Source organism: Bufo gargarizans, chromosome 11 (assembly GCF_014858855.1).
Source record: "Bufo gargarizans isolate SCDJY-AF-19 chromosome 11, ASM1485885v1, whole genome shotgun sequence".
Lineage (NCBI taxonomy): Eukaryota > Metazoa > Chordata > Amphibia > Anura > Bufonidae > Bufo > Bufo gargarizans.
In genome coordinates, this window is record NC_058090.1 from 79729459 (window position 1) to 79754592 (window position 25134).

At 42.6% G+C, this 25134-nt stretch overlaps 1 pseudogene; it reads left to right on the forward strand.

The window, feature by feature from the left end:
* The first annotated feature begins 12847 nt into the window (after nt 1-12847).
* The window catches only part of LOC122922029, a 129433-nt pseudogene continuing 117146 nt past the window's right edge, over nt 12848-25134 (forward strand).

Sequence of the window (25134 nt, forward strand, 5' to 3'; positions counted from 1 at the left end):
TTCTGTTGTTTCTATCACTTCCTGTGACAGTGGCCTCTGCGGAGCGGTCCTTCTCAAAATGAAAACTAATCAAGAGCTATTTGAGAAGTACTATGTCAGACCAAAGGCTTTCTGGGCTTGCAATCCTCAGCATTGAAAATGTAAGAGCTAAAGCCTTGCATCTAGACAGCATTGTGGACACCTTTGCAGAAGTAAAAGCACGTAAACGTGTTTTCTAATGTAGTCTTCTGAGTGAGTATACTGGTTCAAATGGTTTCAAAACTTCCGTTTTTTCTTTCTTCCATTGAAGAAAGTAAGTTCATGCTAGTTACACCACCTGTTGTGGTAAAAAAGAAGCAGGATTCCAGCCAAATGCTTCATCCTAGCCAAATTTTATAATTCAAATATTTTCAATTTAAAAACAAATCTGTCAGTTGTCTCCTCTTCAGATCTCCCCCTGCACAGCAGATTAACAAAAAAAAAAAAGGAGGCCTAGTAGAAGGCTTAGAAGTTTGCAGAAATTTGATAAGAATAATTGCATTTAGCTATAAGATGGAAACAGTAAAAGTATTTCAAAGAGAGGGAAGTGAATGGAATTGCTCTGGAATATGCAGTCGGAGTGCTCCTAAAGCTGCTCAGGTGACAGAGCAACCATAGGTAATGGGGTCACTTATCTGCCTTTGAAATGTAGCAGGGGAGTGTGAATCACAAGACAAATCTGATATTTCACAAGTAGAAGTCTGTTTGGCTGTAGTTCTGCTTCAACCATTTCAGTTCAGCAGAAACCGGAAGTGAGGGACATGGAAGCTGCCCTTAAACCAGCAGACTACCTCGAATACTTTGACATAGACCCTGAACAAGCATGCAGATCATGTGCTCTGACGGAAGTCTGACTGGATTATCTGCATGCTTGTTTCAGCCAGGTGTGTGATGCAGACACTACTGGTGCCACAGAGATCAGGAGGACAGCCAGGCCACTGGTTTTGGTACCCTTTCAGTTCAACGTTGACCGTTAAAGATAATTCTTCTTGTCTCACTGTTTACAGCTGCGTTGCACTCATTTTCACAATTTGTAAAGCTTTTTACAACTACATATTATAATTGAATAATCCACCAGCTCTTACAGACTTACAAATTCTCTGTCTTAATCCCTGGCAGTGTCCAGCGCTTGGCTGGGGGATAGGAGACCCCAAAGAGTTTAGACATGCACTAAATGGAAATTCTCTTTATATGGCAGCTGTACAGAGATGGCAAAATAAGTGAACATGTGTACAAGGAATGTAGTAATATTGTTTTTTTTTTTTTTGTATTCCTTTATTGTAAATGTAGGTTACATATTCAACATGTTCATTTGTTTGGTGTTTGTTTTGTTGTTTATCGCGTTTAATAAAACAATTTCACGGAGGAAGAGCTAATAACAAGTACAGTTTGAAGTAAGTATAAAAGAACGGATGGGTAGTATTGTGTGTTTAGATCCAATCTTAAAGCTTTCCCCTTTCCCTTCTCCTTTACAGGTAACATTTAATGATGACACATCAGGAAGATGAAAAATAAAGACTACGAAGAGGACACTTCACAACTAGTGAACATACAGGTCTTACAAGTAAGTCTAATATCCCCCAGCCCCCCACCACACACACACTTTACGTTTAAATACAATTACTAATTATTATTTTTTTCAATTCTTCATGTTTCAGATTGGCCACTTTTTTCAGTTACTGAATGGTTTTCAATTTTGAATTAAAAGGTTCATATACTTATTTGTTTTTCCTCTGACTTTTCTATGCTCATGGCGGTGGGAGATCTATGATGGGTGTTTGGGTGGTAGCTCTGGAAGGGGTGGTGGGAGGCCTGATAGATATGTGGGGGCTGGGGGGCCCATAAATTTTATTTGCTATGGGGCCCATGCATTTCTAGCTACGCCCCTGATATGGAGTGTTTTTGACTGACTGCTAAACGTAATCAATCACTGCTCATATGTCAATCACTGTATATACTCCAAATGATTCACCTTCTCAACTACTGTGTTAAATCAAAAATTCATGGCCAAAATAGTGATATACCGCGGACATCAAGATGAAACCAAGACCTTTATTATAAGTATCAAAGTATCCTTAAAAGTCTGGTTACCCGTGGCTCGTCCAACCTAGGTTTCAACACTGCTTCGTCAGGGGCGTTCATATTTTCTGTCTTTTTCTCTCCTTTTCAGTCTTGATTAAAGCTCAATAATTTGTAACTAGATATATACCCTTATTATATTAGTACCCCGTATGCGCATCTAATAACTATATACATAAAAATAACACTGTATGGAGCTATTATGTGCGCACAGATTATGGCAGTACATCAGTGAATTTTTCCACTTGATTTCTTAATAGGTTCAAATCAGGTTTGCCAAATACCGATCCTCAGAAAATGCCTGGAGACTGCAAAATAGCCTCATGCAATGCCCTGGAAGGGGGACCAAAGCCAAAAATGAAAAACATTCCCCCCCCAAAATTAAAATGTTCTTCTTTCAAGGTGTCACCATTTGTGTTTTTAGTGAAATCTGTCCCTGGAAAAGCTGGGTGACAACCAGTATGATTGTCCTTTGATGGCACTGAGGTTGTCACGCAGCTTTTCTCCTGTACTGAAGGGTAGGCGGCCATGTTCTGTTGTGATAGGGGATGGACTGATGGAGAAGAAGCAGATTTGTCATTCAGGGTTCTAGATGGTGCGGGCTCAAAAGCAGCTCCTGGATGATCTCCTTCCATAGATGGTCGCTCTGTTCAGTCCTGTCCCTTTATGTAATCCCTGCGATTTAATGATCATCTTGTCACTTAACTGGCCGATGAGTAGCTGGAGGCTAAAGGTCACTGTCCAGATCTTGTTATATCCAGAAGATGACACAACTGGAGGCTGAGTGAAGAGTCCTGGAGACTTTAAATCACTGGAGAGCAGGGACTGGTCACTAATACAAATCCCTCTTGCTTGTTCTTAATGACACAAGGGATCAGCCTTCCTATAGAACAGGCATCCTTAATTATCCGACCATCCAGGTCCTATCTATTTCCAGTCCCGGAAGATACCAGCTACCAATGGCTACCAATAAGACTTGTCACCCTGCTTTCCACAGACCGTGAAGAGCATGTAAAGTGACACTGTGGTGGAGAGGTCCCTTCTCCCTCACTTCTACTACTCTGTGTACTTCAGCTCTTACTCCCATCTGTCCTGTACACCTACATGCTCAGTCCGGCCAATCGTGCATGTGTTCTGATTGGGGTCAGGGGGAATAAGCCCCTGCTCCATCACGGAATAGGGCTGGTGAGATGATCCTTGCAAAAGGGTTCACTTACTGTTTATTGCAGCTGGTAGTAGACATTCCCCATTTTCCTCCTGTGATGAAGCCTGCACAACGTGTACCCAGGACCACCATGCCTTTAACCGCTACAGGACCGCCGCGTGCAGGATCGCGTCCTGGCGGCGGCCCTGTAATTCCTCCTGGACGCGCCGGCGCGTCCTCTCGCGAGACGCGAGATTTCGGGCAGAGCCGGTACGCAAATGCGCAGTGTGGGCCGGGAATCGTTAAAGGACTATTTCGTCACTAGCCTGCCAGCCAATGATCATCGCTGGCAGGCTGGTGACTTTTAAAAAATCGAATCAGAAGCCATATAACGCCTTATATTTATAAATATAAGGTGTTAAATGGCTTCTGTGCTCCTCTGCTTGGTCCTTTTTGTCGGTTGGTCCGAGCAGAGGAGCATACATTACTGTAAGTACACAGCAAACACTACACTTAGCCCCCAGATCACCCCCCATTACCCCAATTAACCCCTTGGTCACCCCTGTCAATCACTAGTGAAAGGGAAAAAAGTGATCAGTGTAAACTGTCACTTTTTTTTTTTTTTCCACTAGTATTGACTGTTAGGTTTTAGGATAGTTTAGGCCCCTTTGTTGGGTAGTTAGCGTCGGTTAGCACCCAGCCCACCGCACCACAGTCAGTGATTCGCTGATTAGCGTATTTCTAATCAGCATTGGTACTTTTATAGTATCTGTAGAGTGATCAGAACTGATCAGTCAGATCTATAATAGTATTAGTGTCACCTTAGCTCGCCCTCCACCCAAAACGCAGTGTTTGCCCGATCAGGCCTGATCGGTCGCCCCCACACGTGCGTTCACCCACGCCCGCCCTGCCGCAGTGACAAAAATTTTTATATTTTTTTTTTTAATCACTGCACAATCACTTTACAAGCGCTGCGGCGATTAAAAAATCTGGAAGGATCCGCTTCAAGGGCAGCAGACTGGGTCTGGCGCTGTCGGATTACGTGGTGAGGCAAACGCCAGCAGCACAGCCCATCCTAGTACCAGCACTGCCGTAAAACATGGTGAAGTGGCGAGCACCAGAAAGGCAGTTGAAGCTGGTACGGTGGCACGTGCATTAGTTCCTCCGTCGCAGCCACTGCACAGACAGGCCCGTAGAGTCCCTGAGGTGCTGGAAAACCCTGATTAGCAGCCCCCAACTTCAGCCGCACCAGTAGTTCCCCCTTTCACCGCCCAGTCTGGAGATCGGGTTGAGACAGCTCAGATCGGATCGGCACTGGGGTTTTTTGAGCTGTTCTTGACTTGAATTCATCACATGCCCATGTTCTCTGCTGCCATGTCCAGGACACGATTTGAGACCATCCTGCGTTTCCTGCACTTTAGTGACAACAGCACCTCTCGTCCCAGAGGCCACCCAGCTTTTGACCGGTATGGGGTCAAATTGTATAAGCTCTGTATAAGGGCCACAGGCTATACGCACAAATTTCGAGTCTATGAGGGTAAAGATCAGACCCTGGAGCTGGTCGGTTGCCCTGACTACCTGGGAAGCATAGGGAAGACAGTCTGGGACTTGGTTTCACCCTTATTTGGCAAGGGGTACCATCTTTATGTGGACAATTTCTACACAAGTGTGCACCTCTTCAGGCATTTGTTTTTAGAACAGATTGGCTGCTGTGGCACCACGCGACCTAGTCGCCGGGGCTTCCCCCAACTGCTCGTTACCACCCATCTTGCAAGGGGGGAGAGGGCTGCCTTGTGTAACGAAGAACTACTCGCGGTGAAATGGAGAGACAGGAGTGATGTTTACATGCTCTCCTCCATTCACGCAGACACGACAATCCAAATTGAAAGAGCAACTGGAGTCATTGAAAAGCCCCTCTTGGTCCACTACTATAATTTGCTCATGGGAGGGGTGGACTTCAATGACCAGATGTTGGCTCCGTATTTACTTTCCCGCAGAACCAGACGCTGGTATAAGGTGTCTGTATATTTAATTCGATTGGCTCTGTATAATAGTTTTGTTCTCTACGGTAAGGCTGGGAGAACAAGATCCTTCCTCAAATTTCAGGAAGAGATCATCGAGAACCTCCTGTATCCAGGAGGTTCCGTGGCCCCAACCACCAGTGTAGTGAGCCGTCTACACAAGCGACATTTCCCCAGTGTCGTTGCTGGTACCTCAAACCAACCGCCACCCCGAAAAAAAATGTCTATTAGCAGGAGTGGAATGGAATGTCTGTAGCAGGAGTGGAATAAGGCGTGACGCCCGCTATTTCTGCCCTGACCACCCTGCCCTATGCTTAGGGGAGTGTTTCCGGAAGTACCACACACAGGTACACTTAGCGTAGGGATTGCGTCACACAGGACAGGCACACAGGGCTCTTAGGGCCCTTTCACACAGAGCTGCTGCAAACCTCTCCTTTCACCTGGGACAAAGTGCATAATGTACTCCGCCACATCTCTGGGCGATTTGCGCTTTGAACATTGTCCCATGGGGAAGGAGAGGTTTGTCCTTTAATGGTATGTGCAATAAAAATCACCGGTAAGCAAAAAAGTTAATGTTCTGTTCCAAAAGTTCATAAAAGTTAATGTTCTGTTCAAATGTTATTATAAAGTTTATGTTAATAAATTTATTGCGTTGTGGCCTTTTTTTTTTTTTTTTTTTTTACCTTCTAAGTGGACCAACTGATGAACCAGCTGCAGCACTGATGTGCATTCTGACAGAAGCATTGCACTGCTGTCAGATTACACAAAAGTCGGTGTATGCGGCGCTGCAAGACGAGATTTCTCCTCTGCAGTAAAAAAGATATGTTTGCCGAGGCTTATGAGCTGAGGGGGCGGTGGTGTTCATATGCTTTGGCAAACACTTTGTATATATATTTAAAAAAAAGGCAATGATTTTTTCATCCACATCGATTGATGTGAATGGAGAAATCGGGTTTGCCAGGGCATATGAGCTAAGTGGGTTTGGATGTTGGGCTCACTGAACTCACTATGCCCATCACAAAATACCTTGGGGTGTCTTCTTTCCAAAATGGGGTCACATGTGGGGTATTTATACTGCCCTGGCATTTTAGGGGCCCTAAAGCGTGAGAAGAAGTCTGGAATCCAAATGTCTAAAAATGCCCTCCTAAAAAGAAATTTGTGCACCTAGGCTGCAATAAAGTGTCACACATGTGGTATCGCCGTACTCGGGAGAAGTTGGGAAATGTGTTTTGGGGTGTCTTTTTACATATACCCATGCTGGGTGAGAGAAATATCTCTCTAAAATGACAACTTTGTATTAAAAAAAAAATGGGAAAAGTTGACTTTTAGAGATATTTCTCTCACCCAGCATGGGTATATGTAAAAATACACCCCAAAACACATTGCCCTACTTCTTCTGAGTATGGCGATACCACATGTATGACACTTTTTTGCAGGCTAGGTGGGCAAAGGGGCACAAATTCTAAAGAGCACCTTTAGGATTTCACAGGGCATTTTTTGCACATTTGGATTTCAAACTACTTCTCACGCATTAGGGCCCCTAAAATGCCAAGGCAGTATAATGACCCCATTTTGGAAAGAAGACACCCCAAGGTATTTCGTGATGGGCATAGTGAGTTCATGGAAGTTTTTATTTTTTGTTACAAGTTAGTGGAATATGAGACTTTGTAAGAAAAAATAAAAATCATCATTTTCCGCTAACTTGTGACAAAAAATTAAAACTTCCATGAACTCACTATGCCCATCAGCGAATACCTTGTGGTGTCTACTTTCCAAAATGGGGTCATTTGTGGGGTGTTTCTACTGTCTGGGCATTGTAGAACCTCAGGAAACATGACCGGTGCTCAGAAAGTCAGAGCTGCTTCAAAATGCGGAAATTCACATTTTTGTACCATAGTTTGTAAACGCTATAACTTTTGCGCAAACCAATAAATATACACTTATTGCTTTTTTTTATCAAAGACATGTAGAACAATAAATTTAGAGAAAAAATTATTTAGAAATGTAGTTTTATTTGAAAATGTTACAACTGAAAGTGAAAAATGTCATTTTTTTTGCAAAAAAATCGGTAAATTTCGATTAATAACAAAAAAAGGAAAAATGTCAGCAGCAATGAAATACCACAAAATGAAAGCTCTATTAGTGAGAAGAAAGGGAGGTAAAATTAATTTGGGTGGTAAGTTGTATGACCGAGCAATAAACCGTGAAAGTAGTGTAGTGCAGAATTGTAAAAAGTGGTCTGGTCATTAAGGGGGTTTAAGCTAGGGGAGCTGAGGTGGTTAATAGGGACATTTCTGACAGTGTGTTCATGCTGTGCTTATAGGCAGCACAGGGAATGATCATAGCCTTGGGGTACTTGGGTCTAGTATGTGGGGAAACTAGGCTTAGGAACACTGGAACTACAGACAGCTCATCACATTTGAACCAAGGACCTCACTGCTCTAACCACTGGAGCCACCACACTGACCAACACAAGAAACCTCTAGGAGGTGGGCAATGACATGATCCTGCAATGGATGGAGGCCCAATTTTTTTATATTTCAAAAATGCTTTTGTGTGTTTGGTAATGTGACGGCTCAGTGGATATCACTGGGTCTTGCAGCACAAGGATCCTTGGTTTAAATTTTATTTTTGCTCACTCGTATAACAACAACATATTACACAGCCATAGTCAAGTGTAAAATTAAAGCCAAGGAGAACCCACAGTCTCCAGGCAGATCGTCTTCAAGCAGATTTGAACCAAGTACTAACCACTGAGCCACTATACTGCCCAACACATGAAAGCACTTTTGAAAACACTATGATGTGATGAAAATTACTCTGCAAAAAAAAACAACACAAAAATCATCTGCCGTCACCGGTTGCAGATTCATGTCACTACTCACCTCATAGCTCAAGCTAATATGAAGCTTTATGGTGGCTTAGTAGCTAGCAATGGTGTCTTTGGTTTTACTTCATCATGAGACTGACATCTGGATGGAGTGTGTATGTATATTCTCTGTGAGTGTCCTCTAGGAACATACAGCTAGGTGGTAACCTCCAATGGGGACAGAGAGTGATGGTCCATGTTGTACAGGCTGCAAAGGAAGGCCTCTTGCACAAGACCGTATGCCCTCTGAGACATACGTTCCGTGAGCGGGCCATATGTCCCAGAGTGGAGTTGATCGTGTGCAGGGGAGCGCACGGCATCATAGATTACAATGATATTGTGAACGTCGGATCGTCCACAGGATTTCTGTCCTGCACTTATATGATCTTATCAGTGCAGGACAATAGCCCCGCGAGCAGGCCCGACGTACACAGCATCATTGTAATCTTTGATGCTGTGTACGTCCGTGCGCACGATCAATGCCACTCCGGGACATATGGTCCGTTCACGGATCCCGAGTATCGGTTAGGCACATTTGAGCCATTTCCTGCAGAGATCCATTATTTTAAACAGGAAAAAGTCCCTTTTCTACAAGCTTCCAGCTTATGTGGCAAGTCACCCGTGACACTCAAAGAAATGCAAGTAAAGACTTGATTGTCAACCTTTTACTAACTACAAAACATGGGCATGGTAACAGGCTAGTGACCATGGCTCTCACATCAGCCACGCAGCTGCTCCATCATTTACTATGTGTATAAAATGGAGCTGTATATTCTGTGACTGGTTATAATGTAAGTGAAGAGTATAATTATAGTATACTTTTCATCCCTCACTCTTGAGGCTAGTCATCATGGCTCTCACATCAGCCACACAGCTGCTCTATCATATACTACATATATATATATAATATGTATGATGGACCTGTATGTTCTGTGACTTGATATAATGTATAGGTAGAGTATACAGTGAACTGCACTGTGACATACATGTTTCTCTGCACAGGGATCCCTAAGGAGATTCTCGCGGACCAAAGAACATCCTTTATGTCTAAGGTTATGAAAGAATTATGCAAATTGTTTAAAATCACACACATTTTTAAATCTGTGTATCACCCCCAGACAGATGGGTTAGTCAAGAGATTCAACAAGACCCTGAAGCAGTTGTTCAAAAAAGTAGTAGAAAATGATGGCTGTGACTGGGATTCTCCACTTTAGAGGGGCTGTTCCAGTATGCGGTGATGCAATTTGGGTTACATGGAGCCCCTCCTATGTTTTAGAGGTTGAAGTATGTGATCTTGAGGCCACATCGTGACTACGCAGCTGCTTACCTTGATGATGTGGCAATTTCACCTCTGGAAGGTACAGGCCTTGTGAGACTTTATTAGTGATGCGGGCCTGATCATAAACCCTGAGAAGTATGCATAGGATCTAGAGGAAGCGAAATACCTGGGCTACATTATTGGTAAAGGGCTGGTTAAACCCCAGGTCAATAACGTGGAGGCAATACAGAACTGGCCTAAGCCCTTAATGAAAAAAAAGAGTCAAGGTCTTCCTTGGTATAACTGGGTACTACCGTTGGTTTGTACCAATTGTTGCCTCGATTGCAGCACCATTGACTGATTTAATGAAAAGCCCTAATGGTGAAGTGGACCCCAGAGAAGGCTTTTCAGAGTCTGTCACAACTCCATTAGTAAATGTGCCCCAATGTGTTGCTACGTACAATCCAGTTCTGTTTTTTATGGACTCCAGTCCAGGAATTGTTTTCCTTCTAAATAGGCAATAGCTTCTATGCCTACAGACCTAAGACTCATGCACACAAGCGTATTTTGTTTCCATGTCCGTTCCGTTTTTTTTAAAGCCCGTATGTGGAACGATTCCCTTTTTAATGGGGCCGCAAAAAAAACCCAAAAAACTGGATATAACACTGTGTGCATTCCGTTTCCGCATGTCACCACCCCGAAAAAATGGAACAAGTCTTATTATTGTCCGTATAACGGACAAAGATAGGACTGTTCTGTTATGGACAAACTCCATAAATGCAGAATGCAAAAGGACATCATCTGTATTTTTTGCAGATTCACATTTTGTGGACCATAAAATACATACAGTCGTGTTCATAAGCCCTTATTTTGTGGCTACTGAAAACGCGTATAGCTGAACTACGTTTTATTAAGCAAGAGCCTGACCTTTTGAGAAAAATTGTATTTCTATTATCAGGAAAAACATTACGTTGCCACCACCAACAAGCGTACTCTCCACGGACTTAAAGGGGTTGTCCGAGTTATGAAAAAAAATAATATAGCATTGAAAATCTGATATATAACTGAGCTAAGCAAGTTTTATGCAAAAAAAAAAATATATATTTTTCCTAATTTCCCTGGTTCTTTTCTGGCTCTTTGTTTACATGCAATAACAACAATCTCTGCCTCTGCCCCTCCCCCTGCACTGCTAAGGGAGTGGATACAAGAGCTGCCCCGAGTGACATCTCTGCCTGCTGGGAGACTCTGCAGCATGTTGTATGTGTAGGACTACAAGTCCCAGCTGTATAATGACACTGCTAAGGGAGTGAATACAAGAGCTGCCCTGAGTGCTGGAAGACTCTGCAGCATGTTGTATGTCCCAGCTGTATAATGACACTGCTAATACACACAGGATCTTCCCCCTACCTTCTTGTGTAATGCTCTCTCTAGTAGATCAGCTCCAGTGCCCAGAATTGTCCCTGCTGCAGAGCTGTGCAGCTGAAGGGGTTAAGTATCCTTGCAAAGAGCAGACTTAAGGGGGGGGGGGAGGCGCGTGGCCAGCACAGTGACGTTTCGTTTAAACGAACATTATCAGCACAGGGAGAGAAGCTGACATCACAAGTCATGTGACCTTCTGTGAAATCTGAGAAACCAGCCACTGGAGATAAAGTGAGTGAATTGGAAAGCTGTTACATTTGCTTAGTTAGGAACATAGAATAAAAAAAATAACTCGGATAACCCCTTTAACACCTCAGGTGTACTGGGTTGATTGTTAGCGAGGCTATTTAGTCCTCCTTCTCCCAGTGGCCTGTGCGGGATATAGTTAATTCCTGTGGGCTTTGTATGTGTTGTGGATGGTCTGCTCCAGCTCAGCTCAAGATAAGTTCTCAATTTTTTTCCCTTGTTGTCTTTTATCTAGGGCCTCTAGTGAGACGCTTGCTTCCTCGTGCTTGAGGAAGCAGGTGACCTCTTCCCCTTTCCCTTCTGCTCAGGGTTGTCCTAAGGAATATAGACGTAGGCACTGAGGGCATGTGCATATCCGGCACGAGGGCATGTGCATATCCTCCATAAGGGTATGCACATGTGTACAGCAGTATATGGAAAGCTTCAGGGATCGCTAGTAGGTGACCCTCTCTCCCTAGCTTTTGGGCCTAGTGTATTGTTCTGTTTTTTTTCCCTGTGTTTGGTTATTTTCCTGCTGATATACCTTCCGTGACAGGTGCATGTACTTGGCCCCATCCACAGCTGAGAAACTGTATTTAAACACAAGCTCTCCAATCTGCAGGTGGACAGCAGCGCACAGGACATAAAGAGCGGTATGGTATAGCCGTACCTGCTGCATATATTCAGGAAGATTTTCTATCCGACATTACCGAGTGATCAGATCGCTGTTATTGTATTATGTTAGTATACGGGGGGATACTCCATCCGCTGTACAGTGGACTAATAAATATGTGCAGAGGTTTTCAGATTTTCCCCATTTAAAATTATTTTTTATGATTTTTATGGACATATATCTATTAGCTACCGGCCCGCAGCACGAATACTTATACATTTCTGGAATGGACTGCAAATTGTGTTTTATACTTGCTTTAGACTGTTACTGCACCTTATTGTGCTCATGTATTTATTGTACTTTATAAAGAAATATTCTTAATATATTCCTTGAGACACTTGTGTCACAAATCAGTGGGTGTGAACCCACTGTGCTACGAGTCCCACCTCCTCTAAGGGCACCCCTCAATTCTTCACAGTACTCCTGCTGGTGGGGAAAGACTTTCCTGAGGGGAACATCAGGTTGCTACCTCTTGAGGCAGCTGGTTAAGAAAGATCAGGAGATACCGCAGAAAGGTACCAGAAGTATAGCCGATGTCAGCAGGCGGGGTCGTTACCAGGAGCAACAGTGCAGGAACAAAGGATGAGGCATAAGCGAAGTCAGACAGGCAAAAGGTCAGGGCAGGCAATTCGGATCGGCAACAGGAAAGTCAAGGCAAACAGACAGGAATCGGACGGGTAGCAGAATCCAGTAACACGAGTACAAGTCAGGAACACAAGTGGTTATCAGGAACCTTAGCAGAACACAAGGACCTTGACGCTGAGGCATCTTGGAAGGGGGCTGAGCCACTTATATATGCACAGTAGGGCTAGGATAGGTCAGCGAGGTCACATGACCTAAGCCACAAAGCCCAGGAAGTGACGTGCGCCAGCCCTTAAGGAAGTGCAGCAGGAACAAACAGCAAGTATGATGTGGCCAGGGCTGAGTGAAAACTGTGGAGCCAGAACCACAGCACCCACAGACAGAGCGCAGGACTGCAGCAGTGAAATGGGAAGCATCGGCCGCTGAACACTGCGCCCAGAACTGTGGCGGTAAGCAGGGGAACAGTGGCGCACAGCAGCTGCTGTTTCACTTTACATTTAATTATCTGTAAGGAAACTAAATTTCATTCACACATTATAGGGTTAATAGCAGAAAGTAAAAATAACTTGGGGCGGTTACTTCTTCCTCTGCACTGATCTTGTATTTCTACACCCTGTGTACGGCTTTAAGGTAAGACATTCATCTCTCATATACTGTATATACAGGGTCTTGTGTTATGGTGGGGGGTCTCACACTGCTCCGTCTCACACTGCTCCGTGATATGAGGAAGCACAGACTTCCAGGAAGATCCAGTTCTAGGTCAGGTTCTGGAAATTTAACTGAATGAAGAAAATCCTGGGTGTGACAGGCGCAGCACAATGAAGTGCCTTTTGTGCTGTGGCATTAGAAGAATTTGATATCTCTAACCTTTTTAGTCCATCCAGACTGTCTGTCTGTTACTCTGCTTTAATTCTTCTAGCACCGTTCTATGGAAACAGTAGACTTAAAGAGCACACCAAATGCTTCAAATAACTTCTTTATTAACTTCAACTTATTTTCATATATAACACTGCCACCTCTGTAGCAGATAGTCCATGTACAAACACGTGTTACATAAAGTATCACAATATGGCGGCATGCATAAGATGGTGGTTTAACTGTTCAATCTTGTCATTCAATATAAATGGTGGATATAACGTATTTCTCTTCAGTATCTGTACTCTAACTTTAAGTTATTTAAGCACTTTATTCTCTCTTCGAGGCATATCTGAGATTTGCTATTGGTTTGTTTGTATGCAGTTTGCAATATGATTTGTGCAGTGTGCGTAGTTTGGTCGCCGTTTGCTTTTATGGCTCAGTATGGTCTGGTATGAGCAGTAGAACTGTAAGTAAACAGCATAACTAGTTCAGTATACAGTTCTAATCACAATACTAACAATAGGATCCTCAAATAACTGTACTTAAATACCTTGGCCTCTTGTTCCCATAAAACTCAGCTCTTAGTGAAGTGAATGTCTGTTCAGCTCCTCTCCTCTGGTGTAATGATTCTAGCAGTTTCTGCTAGGGGATTTCCCACACAGGCTCAGTGTGAGGCTGGCTGTGATTGGTCAAGACTCCTGGGCAGTAACAACTGTTTAACTTTATGCTTTCTATTGACTTCTACTGTGTCATTGAGCTTACCTTACATTAATTTTACAGAATCTTAAAGGCATACTATCTTTTTGCTTCTGTGAATACACATGAACTGTATTAAGGTTATTGGCAGGTCTAGCTATATACACATATAAGCCATATTAGCAACCTAGGACAGGTCTTAGCTGGACAGCTACACTCCCACTAAATTACCTATAATAGAATTCTATGTTCTCGGTAGTAAGACTTAAACATGTATTTGAGGAATTTTCATCAGGTTCTCAACTTCCAAGTGTCTTTTATCACTCTCAAGTAGAACAACTAACTTCTGTATAGGACGTTCCAACTTGAGTAGAGTAGTGAGATGTTTTCACTTTTTGTCAAATTTTGAGTCTCCTATTTGTAACAACACTCTTCTTACTAGTCTGTCTTCATCCTTTTGAACTTCTAGAACTTTTGCCAATTTTCATTGACTTCTAGGTACATTTTCTTTCACTAACACTATGTCACCAACTTGGACATTTCTTCTGGGTGTTTGCCATTTACATCTTAGTATTAGATTGGCTAAGTACTCTTTCCTCCATCTATTCCAAAACTGTTCTGATAGATATTGAACTGTTCGCTATCTCCTTTTGGCATATAAATCCTCTTTGGTGAACTTGCCAGGCAGTGGCTGTATGTATTCAGACTTAAGGTGAAGTAGATGGTTGGGAGTTAAAGGGTCCAAACTTGTGGGGTCGTTGATGTGGACTGATTGTTAACAATAGGACAATACTTCATAAAACAGGGTTCTACGTGAAGCATCATCCATTCTTCCAGCTTTTTTTTTTTTTTTAAACACTGAACTTAAAGGGTTTCTGTCATGAGAAAATAACATTATGTAGCTGACAGCATGCTTTAACTCCCTGCCTGCCGCCGTTCGCTTAAAATAAAGACTTTTAAAATATGCAAATGAGCCTCTAGGTGCTATAAGGGGATTGCTTCAGCACCTAGAGGCTTGGTCTACGCACCCTTTGGAACGCCCAGGTCCAGTTGATTGACTTTCGAGTTCTACTCATCATCCCCCTAAATCCTGCGCCTGTGCCGTCCCGTTTAGTATTCGGTGAGGCGCAGTGAGTGAAAGGTGCTCCTGGTGCCAGCTTCCTCACTGTGCCTGCACCAAAGGAAGGAAGCCGGCAGCAGGAGCACATCCTTCACTCACTGCGCCTCGCCGAATACTAAACTGGACAGCTCAGAATTTATGGGACACTGAGGAGAACTCGAAAGTCAATCAACTGGACTTGGGCATGCCAAAGGGTGCGTAGACCGAGCCTCTTGTTGCTGAAGCAATGCCCTAATAGCACCTAGAGTCTCATTAGCATATTTTAAAAGTCTTTATTTTAAGAGAACGTCGGCAGGGCGTTATAAAGCACACTGCTATGTACTGCTGACATTAGCACATTGCTAATGTCAGTCAGCTACATAACGTTATTTCTCATGACAGAAACCCTTTAACACATTTCTTACAGTTCTGATTTGTCTTTCCCCATACTCCTCCTGTATGGCTTGCACTTGGAGCATTCATGTGAAAATCACACTATTTCTCTAACAAATACTCAGTTACTTTTTATTTATTGATCTCTTTTAGAGCTTTCTTCAATTCATTCTTTGCTCCGACAAAATTAGATCCTTGTTCAGATCTAAGCTCTCTGACGGTACCTCTAATGGCTTTGAAACCTCTTAAGGCAGTGATGAATGTGTCAGTTGACATATCTTCTAACATTTCCAGGTGAATTGCTCTAGAAACTCAGACATGTAAATATTAGTCCATATCTCTTGTACTCCTTGCGGTTCTGTTTGGTGATGAATGGGCCAAAACAATCCATTCTGTATAAAGAAATGATGGTGATGGTTTTACACGGTAGTTTAGCAGTAAATCTGCTAATCTTTATTATTTGATAGGGCTACGTGCCTTTCTACAGACTATGCATTTACTTATATACTTTGCTATAACTTTGCTTTCTTTCACAATCCAGTAACCACCTTTTCTCAAACGGCTTTGGGTAAAGCTTCGTCCTTGATGCAAGGATTTGTTGGGGTAGTGATCATTACTCAATCTTGTGAAGTTAGAATTTTTGAGTAGAATTGCTGGATGCTTAACTCTGCTAGGTAACTATGCATTTTCCAGTCTCCCTCCCACCTTCAGTATACCATCCTGCAGAACAAGATTAAGCTTGTACAATGGGTGGTTGTGTGGAAGCCTTTTAGGTTCTTGACTAAGTCTCTTCAATTCACTGTAGAATCTCTGTTGAATGAGTCTTATGACTGTTTCTTCAGCTTGCATTCTTTCCTCTACATTCAATGATTCCTTCTTTCTGATTCCCTTGGCCAAAGTTTGAATTTGAGCTACTACGTTTATGACTGTATTCCATTTTGAACATCTGGCTAGTCTTTCAAGTATATCATCTTGACACTTGGCAGTAGTGCTTAATGTTTGTACAACCTTTTACTTCTGGATCACCCATAGACAATTCTGTATTACTGTTACTGTGTAGGATTTCCTTTTCCCGAAGGAAGTCTGGACCTGTGTACCAATTAGAATTTTTAAATTCTGTTACATTCAGGCATCTTGAAGCATGATCTGATGGGTTATGCTTTGTGTCAATGTGATGCCAATGTTCTGGATTTGTTATTTCCTGAATTTTCTGAACTCTGTTGGCGACAAAGATATGGAATCTTCAAGGTTCATTGTTTATGTATCCTAGGACATCTTGTGAGTCTGTCCAAAAATATTCTTCATCTATTTTTAATTCCAATTCTTCTTTCAGACACTTGCTTACTGATGCTGAAACAGCTTTTGTCAGTTCAAGTCTTGGTATTGTCTGAATACTGGTAGGCGCAACTCTGGCCTTCCCCATAACTAGGGCACAGTGTATTTTTCCTTCTCCTATTACTCTGATGTAGGAGCACTGACTATATAACCATGACTACTGGCATCTGAAAAGTGATGAAGTTCTATTTTCTTGTACTTTATGAAATTATGAGGTATAAAACATCTGGGTATCCGAACTTATATCAAGTTTTGAAAGTCTCTTATCCAACTCTCCCACCTTTTGGCCTCAAATTTTCAGATATGAGTTCATCCCATCCTAGCTTCTGTCTGCAAAATTATTGTAGTATTTCTCTTGCTCTGAGGATCACTGGGGCCAATAATCCCAATAGATCATATATAGAAGCCACTGCAGAAAGAATGATGTGTCTAGTTGCAACTTTCTCTTCAATAGTTACTTCAAAGAAGAACTTGTCGTTCTCTACATTCCATCCCAATCCAAGTATGTTATAAACTGGAAGATGATCATAATTGAGATCTACATTCTTCATTGTTGATGCATGTTCAGAGTCACTGATGGATTCCAGTAACTCTCTGTTTGAGCTGAATTTATGAAGGCACAGGTTCCCTCTTGCGCATAACTCTTGGCTTTCTTTCACTAGTTTGATTGCAGATTCTGTAGACTCTAGACTTATAAGACCATCTACATAAAAGTTTTTCTTTAGAAAAGTTGATGCGGATGGGCAATCCTTTTAATTCTGATTGGCCGGGTACTAAATACAATAATTGGCGCAACCTAGAGACGATGCTGTTCCAAACAAGTGTACTTTAATTTTGTATTCTGCTGGCTCTGTATCTGTATCTCCATCCTCTCACCAGGAAGTCTATCTTCATTTTCACATGAAACTGTTGGAACATCTTTTCAACATCACACATGACTGCTACGAGATACTTTCTGAATCTACAGATTACGCCAGGCAGAGTGTTTGTAAGATCTGGTCCTTTTAGTAGATGATCGTTCAATGGAAAACCATCATACTTTGCTTCGGAATCAAATACTACTCTAATCTTATCTGGTTTCTTTAAGTGGTAAACACCTTGATGTGTGCTGTCCGCATCCCTTCCGTCCCCATAGAAAATGAATGGGTCCGCACCCGATATATCTGTTTCAACCAAATATTGATTGAGGCCTGCGAGATACCTGCTTCCACAAAAAACTGATTAAGGGGATTGATATACCTGCTTCCACCTAATATTGATTGAAGGGATTTTTAAAATGACAGGCAGATGAGGACGTCCAACACCAAACTCCTTCAGCGGAGACATTTCATGAGATACAGTTGCAAAAAAAAGTATGTGAACCCTCTGGAATGATATGGATTTCTGTGCAAATTGGTCATAAAATGTGATCTGATCTTCATCTAAGTCACACCAATAGACAATCACAGTCTGCTTAAACTAATAATTCACAAAAAATAAAATGTTACCATGTTTTTATTGAACACACCATGTAAACATTCACAGTGCAGGTGGAAAAATTATGTGAACGCTTGGATTTAATAACTGGTTGAACCTCCTTTTGGCAGCAATAACTTCAACCAAGTGTTTCCTGGAGTTGCAGATCAGACGTGCAAAACAGTCAGGAGTAATTCTTGACCATTCCTCTTTAAAGAACTGTTTCAGTTCAGCAATATTCTTGGGATGTCTGGTGTGAATCGCTTTCTTGAGGTCATGCCACAGCATCTCAATCGGGTTGAGGTCAGGACTCTGACTGGGCTACTCCAGAAGGCGTATTTTCTTCTGTTTTAAGCCATTCTGTTGTTGATTTACTTCTATGCTTTGGGTCGTTGTCCTGTTGCAACACCCATCTTCTGTTGAGCTTCAGCTGATAAACAGATGGCCTTAAGTTCTCCTGCAAAATGCCTTGATAAACTTGGGAATTCGTTTTTCCTTCAATGATAGCAATCCGTCCACGCCCTGACACAGCAAAGCACCCCCAAACCATGATGCCCCCACCTCATACTTCACAGTTGGGATGAGGTTTTGATGTTGGTGTGCGGTGCCTCTTTTTCTCCACAGTGTTGTGTGTTACTTCCAAACAACTCAAGTTTGGTTTCATCTTTCCACAGAATATTTTGCCAGTACTGCTGTGGAACATTCAGGTGCTCTTGTGCAAACTGTAAACGTGCAGCCATGTATTTTTTGGACAGCAGTGGCTTCCTCTGTGGTATCCTCCCATGAAATCTATTATTTTTTAGTGTTTTACGTATCGTAGATTCGCTATGTTAGCATATGCCAGAGACTTTTGTAAGTCTTTAGCTGACACTCTAGGATTCTTCTTCACCTCATTGAGCAGTCTGTGCTGTGCTCTTGCAGTCATCTTTACAGGATGGCCACTCCTAGGGAGAGTAGCAGCAGTGCTGAACTTTCTCCATTTTATAGACAATTGGTCTTACCGTGGACTGATGAACAGCAAGGCTTTTGGAGATACTTTTATAACCCTTTCCAGCTTTATGCAAGTGAACAATTCTTAATCATAGGTCTTCTGAGAGCTCTTTTGTGTGAGGCATCAATCACATCAGGCAATGCTTCTTGTGAAAGCAAACCCAGAACTGGTGTGTTTTTTTTTTTTTATAGGGCAGGGCAGCTGTAACCAACACCTCCAATCTCATCTCATTGATTGGACTCCAGTTGGCTTCACACCTCACTCCAATTAGCTCTTGGAGATGTCATTAGTCTCTAGGGGTTCACATACTTTTTACACCTACACTGTGAATGTTTACATGGTGTGTTCAATAAAAACATAACATTTAATTATTTGTGTGTTATTAGTTTAAGCAGACTGTGATTGTCTATTGTTGTGACTTAGATGAAAGTCGGATCACATTTTATGACCAATTTGTGCAGAAATCCATATCATTCCAAAGGGTTCACATACTTTTTCTTGCAACTGTATGTTGATTAAGGGGTTTGATATACCTGCTTCCACCAAATATTGATTGAGGCCTGCGAGATACCTGCTTCCAAAAAATACTGCTCTTCTCTAGGGACTTAGGCAGAGGGTCATTTTGAAAATGACAGGCAGATGAGGAGGCAGGCCGTTCCTCAGGGGTGGTAGGGGTCGGGCAGGTGCACCAGGCTGGCGCCTAAGTGGGAAGTTGGAGATGCCGCGTGCGATTACTTCAAAGGATGCACCAGAGTTGGTTGAGTGGCTCATTCAGTCTTCTGCATCCTCCTCACTCTCTGCTGTGTGCACCCCCAAAGACACCACAACCACCACCATAGCCCCTCCACTCGAGTCAGAGGAATTATTTTCTCATCCTACTGATGCACAGTCATTCTTGACATCGGATGAGCAAATGGTGGCCAAAAATAATAAAGGCGCTCATAGGGTGAGTATGTTTGGTTAATTTAATTTCTACCTTAAGAAATGGTTTGCTCTCCTATTGTGGTTGCACCAATTTGGTGTGGTTGCACCAACCGGTGTCATCTGGAAAAAACGGATCCGGTATTTTTTATTTTTTTTTACAGATTTAAACGTTTGCCCATGCACGGATTGGAAGAACGGATCCGTCAATGCGGCAATTTTAATACATTTCAATGGAAATGAATGCCTTCCGGCAATTATTCCGGAATTTTGGACGGAGAAAATACCGCAGCATGCTGCAGTGTTTTCTCTGGCAAAATACCGCAAAAGGCACTGAACTGATGAATCATGATGCATTCTGAACAGAATGCTCTCCATTCAGAATGCATTAGGATAAAACTGATCAGTTTTTTCCAGTATCGAGCACCTGTGATGGAACTCAATACCGGAAAAGAAAAATGCTAGTGTGAAAGTACCCTAAGATGACAATATTGAGCAATAAAAATATTCCTACGTAAGTTCTAGGAGACGGCCAGCAAAGAAAGCACACCAACAAAAAGTATGCATTACCAGACTGTACTAGGGCATAAGTTGCAATTCCATGTAGAGGGCTATAATAGGACATAACTACAACTCTCAGCATTACCAGACTGTACTGGGGCATAAGTTGAAATTACATGTAGAGGGCTATAATAGGACAGACCTACAACTCCCAGCATTACCAGACTTTACTAGGGCATAAGTTGCTATTACATGTAGAGGGCTATAATAGGACAGCACTACAACTCCCAACATTACCAGACTTTACTAGGGCATAACTTGCAATTTCATGTAGAGGGATATAATTGGACAGAACTACAACTCCAAGCTTTTATAGGATGTTATATGGACTATCCCAGGACACCACTAACCTCTTCCCCAGTTACCAAACACAAACTCCGCCCCTAACAGCCACATCACACAGATCACATGATTACATCACTAAAGGTCCTTCAGACTTCCCTGCTCTGCTATGCCTTGGCTTCCTGCACTGGTCACATGGTGACGATGACCTCACCAAAGGTCCTTCTCCACGTCCTATAGTCTCCTCTCACAGGTAGCTATATAAGTGGGTTGTGTGGCTCCGGCTTCCAACCCTTCTATTCAAAAGTCATGTGACAAGAGAATGTCATGTGACCCAGTGACGTTAGAAGGTCAGTTTCTTGCATGGAGTTTAGCCGCTACCTGTATAAGTGTAATTAGTGGGATTGGCCTATCCTCTACTGCAGGCCACCTTCCCACAGGGGCCCCATAGCAGCTGCCTGGTCTGCCTCTATTGAAGGTACGCCACTGCTGTTGATGTACTTACCTAAGGAAGGGGTCACTCCAACACCAAAACACATTGTTGATCATGAATAGAGTCAAGTTCTTCTTCACTAAAGGTCTCCCTGACTCTTCCTTGCCGCTCCGCCGATTTAAACTCCTTTATTTTTCTTCTTCCCTGGTTGATCACCCTAGTACCGTAGGAGAGTGCGCAGCAGCAGGCACTCAGCACAACAACACCAGGTGGGAGGCTGCCCTTCTCCCTGTCAATCCCTGATACTCTGATACTACACACCGGCTCTCCTCTACTTTATCGATTAACATTAAACCTCATCGGCCACTTGAATGTGAAGATACAAACCTTATGTCAGAATGTGGGGAGGAAAATCTGCCGCTGCTTAAGGGATTAAAGAAAATTCTGAATTTTCTTTTTTCTTCTCCTTAATGTAATAAAGGTTTTTTTTTTTGTTGCAGGAGATTTTGATATCGTCCCAGGTCCAAGATGAGCATTATAACACCCAGCGATGGTAAGGATTCCTCCTCTTCTCTCTTATTACTGGATGCAGTGACTGATCTACAACATCTGTACGATTCTCAAGTTCCAATGTCCTGATGAGGAACAGACGTAATAGGAAATGGGGTCACACAGCAGATATACTGTGATATGGCTGCTGCAGGGCCAAACTGCAAGTAAATGGGTTGTCTGTGATTTTGACATTGGTGTCCTCTCCAGAATAGCTCATTAGTGTTAGACCTGGGCTCATCTGAGTCCTGTTCAAGTAAATAGGGCTGAAATGCAATATTAAGCACATCCAGTATACAATCGAAGGTGCTGTGCTTAGTAAGTTGCGACAAGGCTACAGCGCTCAATTGGGCATCGCCTTCTCCTCAAACAGCTGATCGTGGGGGGCACCAGGAGTCAGACCCCGCCATACTGATACTATTGGCCTATACTGAGGATAGCAGCCCTGACACTCAACCACCACTACTATACAGCCCCCCTCTCTACTCCCTTAAAGGGGTTGTACCATCTCTCTGTTCCATAGTGAGATCAGACTAAGCAAAGGCCCCCAGTGACCAAAGTCTCGGAAACAGCCTAACAGACTGATGCACCCCTGGTTCTGTGACTCCCATTGTAGTGAATGAGAGCTATGCAAACCCTGTAACAGAAGAGGCTTCGCTGCTTCCGTAAAACCACACGATTAACACAAGAAGGAAAATAAAAGTGAAACATAGAAACGCCTAATCACACTGTAACCATGTAACGCAGCACAAAACCCCTTACTCAATATTGCCAAACAGATCCTTCAGTGCAGTACCATTATCCCTTTCCCACCTATCCTGCAGTGGCAGCAGCATTGTCCCCTTTCTCATCTGTCTCCCACTGGCAGTAGCAATGTCCCTTCACACCCTTCTGCCTCGGGAGCAGCATTCTTCCTCTTCCCCCCCCTCCCCCCCCTAGCTGCAGCATTGTACCCTCTTTCACTCCTTTTCCACTGGCGGCAGCATTCTCCCACCCCACCCCACTAGCTGTACATTGTCTTCTCACCGGTATCAGGATATTATCATCATACTGTGCCCATATTGCAGCGTATCTGTGTATTGTATAGCGTATCTCCATTGCCTCTCACCCTCTGCACCTAAATGTCGATGTGGAAATTATAATCTACATCTATATCATTAAGGAAACTCCTTTGTATATTATCCATGCTATTCAAATTGCTTAAATGTTTGGTAAAATACAGACGAGTGGAATCACTGCAGATTTATAGTGCAGTGTGTGAACACACCCTTAACCACCTAAGGGTCCCTACACACAAGTGCAAGTGAGTGCACCAAACAATGCAATTTATAGCAGCAGTTTTTGGTGTGAAATTGATACCGTTTTGCCACAGATCTCGCCCTGATTTGGAAACGGTGAAATCTTCTGCTAAAGCCACAAACATAATTGACATGCTGAGGATTGGGAAGTCATCACCGCTGTTCAATTTCCACAAGTGTCCATGAGACTTGTCTATTCTCATACACTGTGCTGGCACTGTAGTACACTGCGGTTTTTCCTGCACATATCCTGCATCGTGTACAGGCACCCTAATGAGTACTTTGAGTCTGTGCACGCTCTGTCCTGTAAACGTATGGCACAGAGATGGTGCAGGAGCTGGGCCCGTGCTAATGCTGATGAGCACTGGCTGTACAGAGGGCTCTCGATTCTCACTGCTGGGATCAGAAATAACTCCATTCCCAGCAGTTTAGCCACTTAGATGCCTATGTCAATGCTGCAGTATCTGCGTGGTTAGAAAGAGGGCAGGAGTCCCCTGTGATGCAATTGTGGGGCAGCCAAGAGCCTAATAATGGTCCCTGGACCTGACATCCTGACATGTACAGATGATTATTCAGCCCTTTATTTGGAAGGGCTGAATAGGCATTTTGTCAGTTTTACAATCACTGAAATAATACACAGCAGTTTAGTGTGTAAAAAAAGTAAAGTATTAAAGAGGGTCTGTCACCATGATCAACCCTATTAAACTAGACATACCGCCTAGTGGGGCTCATCATGCTGATTAAAACTATACCTTTTTTTTTTTTTTGTCTGTAGGGTAAACAGCTGCATAGAGATCTGTGTTTTTATTCATTTGCAAATGAGAAGTTGGAGCACCAGGAGGCAGGGCTGAATCCTTTAAGCACTGCTATGGAACATCCCCTGTGCTCTACACCCCCCCCCCCTTCCCCTTGTATTGACAGGGCTCGACATGCTAAGGGCAGACCTTGTCCAAGAGCTGTCTGCTAGCATCTACATATCATATACACCATGTACTATAGCTTTACCACACTGAGATCTGCTAATCTGCATATTACTGCTTTATTCACAACTATCTATATTTATTTTCTTCCACATTTATCCCATGAGAAGTCTATGTCCTTATCATATTGATAATGTTTTTTATAAAGCTAATAAATATTAGTTTTTTTAATCATATATTGTGTCTGTGAATATACAGTAATAGGTTTTAGCAAAAAATAAAATAAAAATAATATATATATATAAAAACCCTATTCTGTAACTTATGTAAGCCTCTCCTGGGACTTTAACTGAAGATCTCTACATACATGGTAGACGACTATACCACCAAGCTATAATATTACAATATAGAAAAACATGTTTTTTTTCTAGATTTATAAGCTAACACATATGACTGGTGTCTGTATGATCATATATGGTGCCTGTAAATAAATCAGTAATATGCAGATTAGCTTTCTGAGCAGATCTCAGTGTGGTGAAGCTATAGTACATAGTGTATATGATATGTCGATGCTAGCGCACAGCTCTTGGACAGGGCTCTACCCTCAGCCTGCTGTCTAGCCTTGTCAATCAAAAGGAAGGGGAGTGTGCAGAGAACAGGGGGTGTTACAAATCAGTGCTCAAAGGATTCTCGAACTTCTCATTTGCATATGAATAAAACACAGATATCTCTGCAGCTGTTTATCATACAGAAAAAAAGAAAGGTATCGTTTTAGGGTACTTTCACACATGTGTTTTTCTTTTCCGGCATAGAGTTCTGTCACAGGGGGAAAAAACTGATCAGGCATATCCCCATGCATTCTGAATGGAGAGTAATTTGTTCAGGATGTCTTCAGTTAAGTCATTTTGACTGATCAGGCAAAAGAAAAAAACCGTACCATGCTACGGTTTTATCTTCGGCAAAAAAAACTGAAGACTTGCATGAATGCCGGATCCGGCATTTTTTCCCATAGGAATGTATTAGTGCATTTTTTTGACTGATCAGGCATTTTTAAG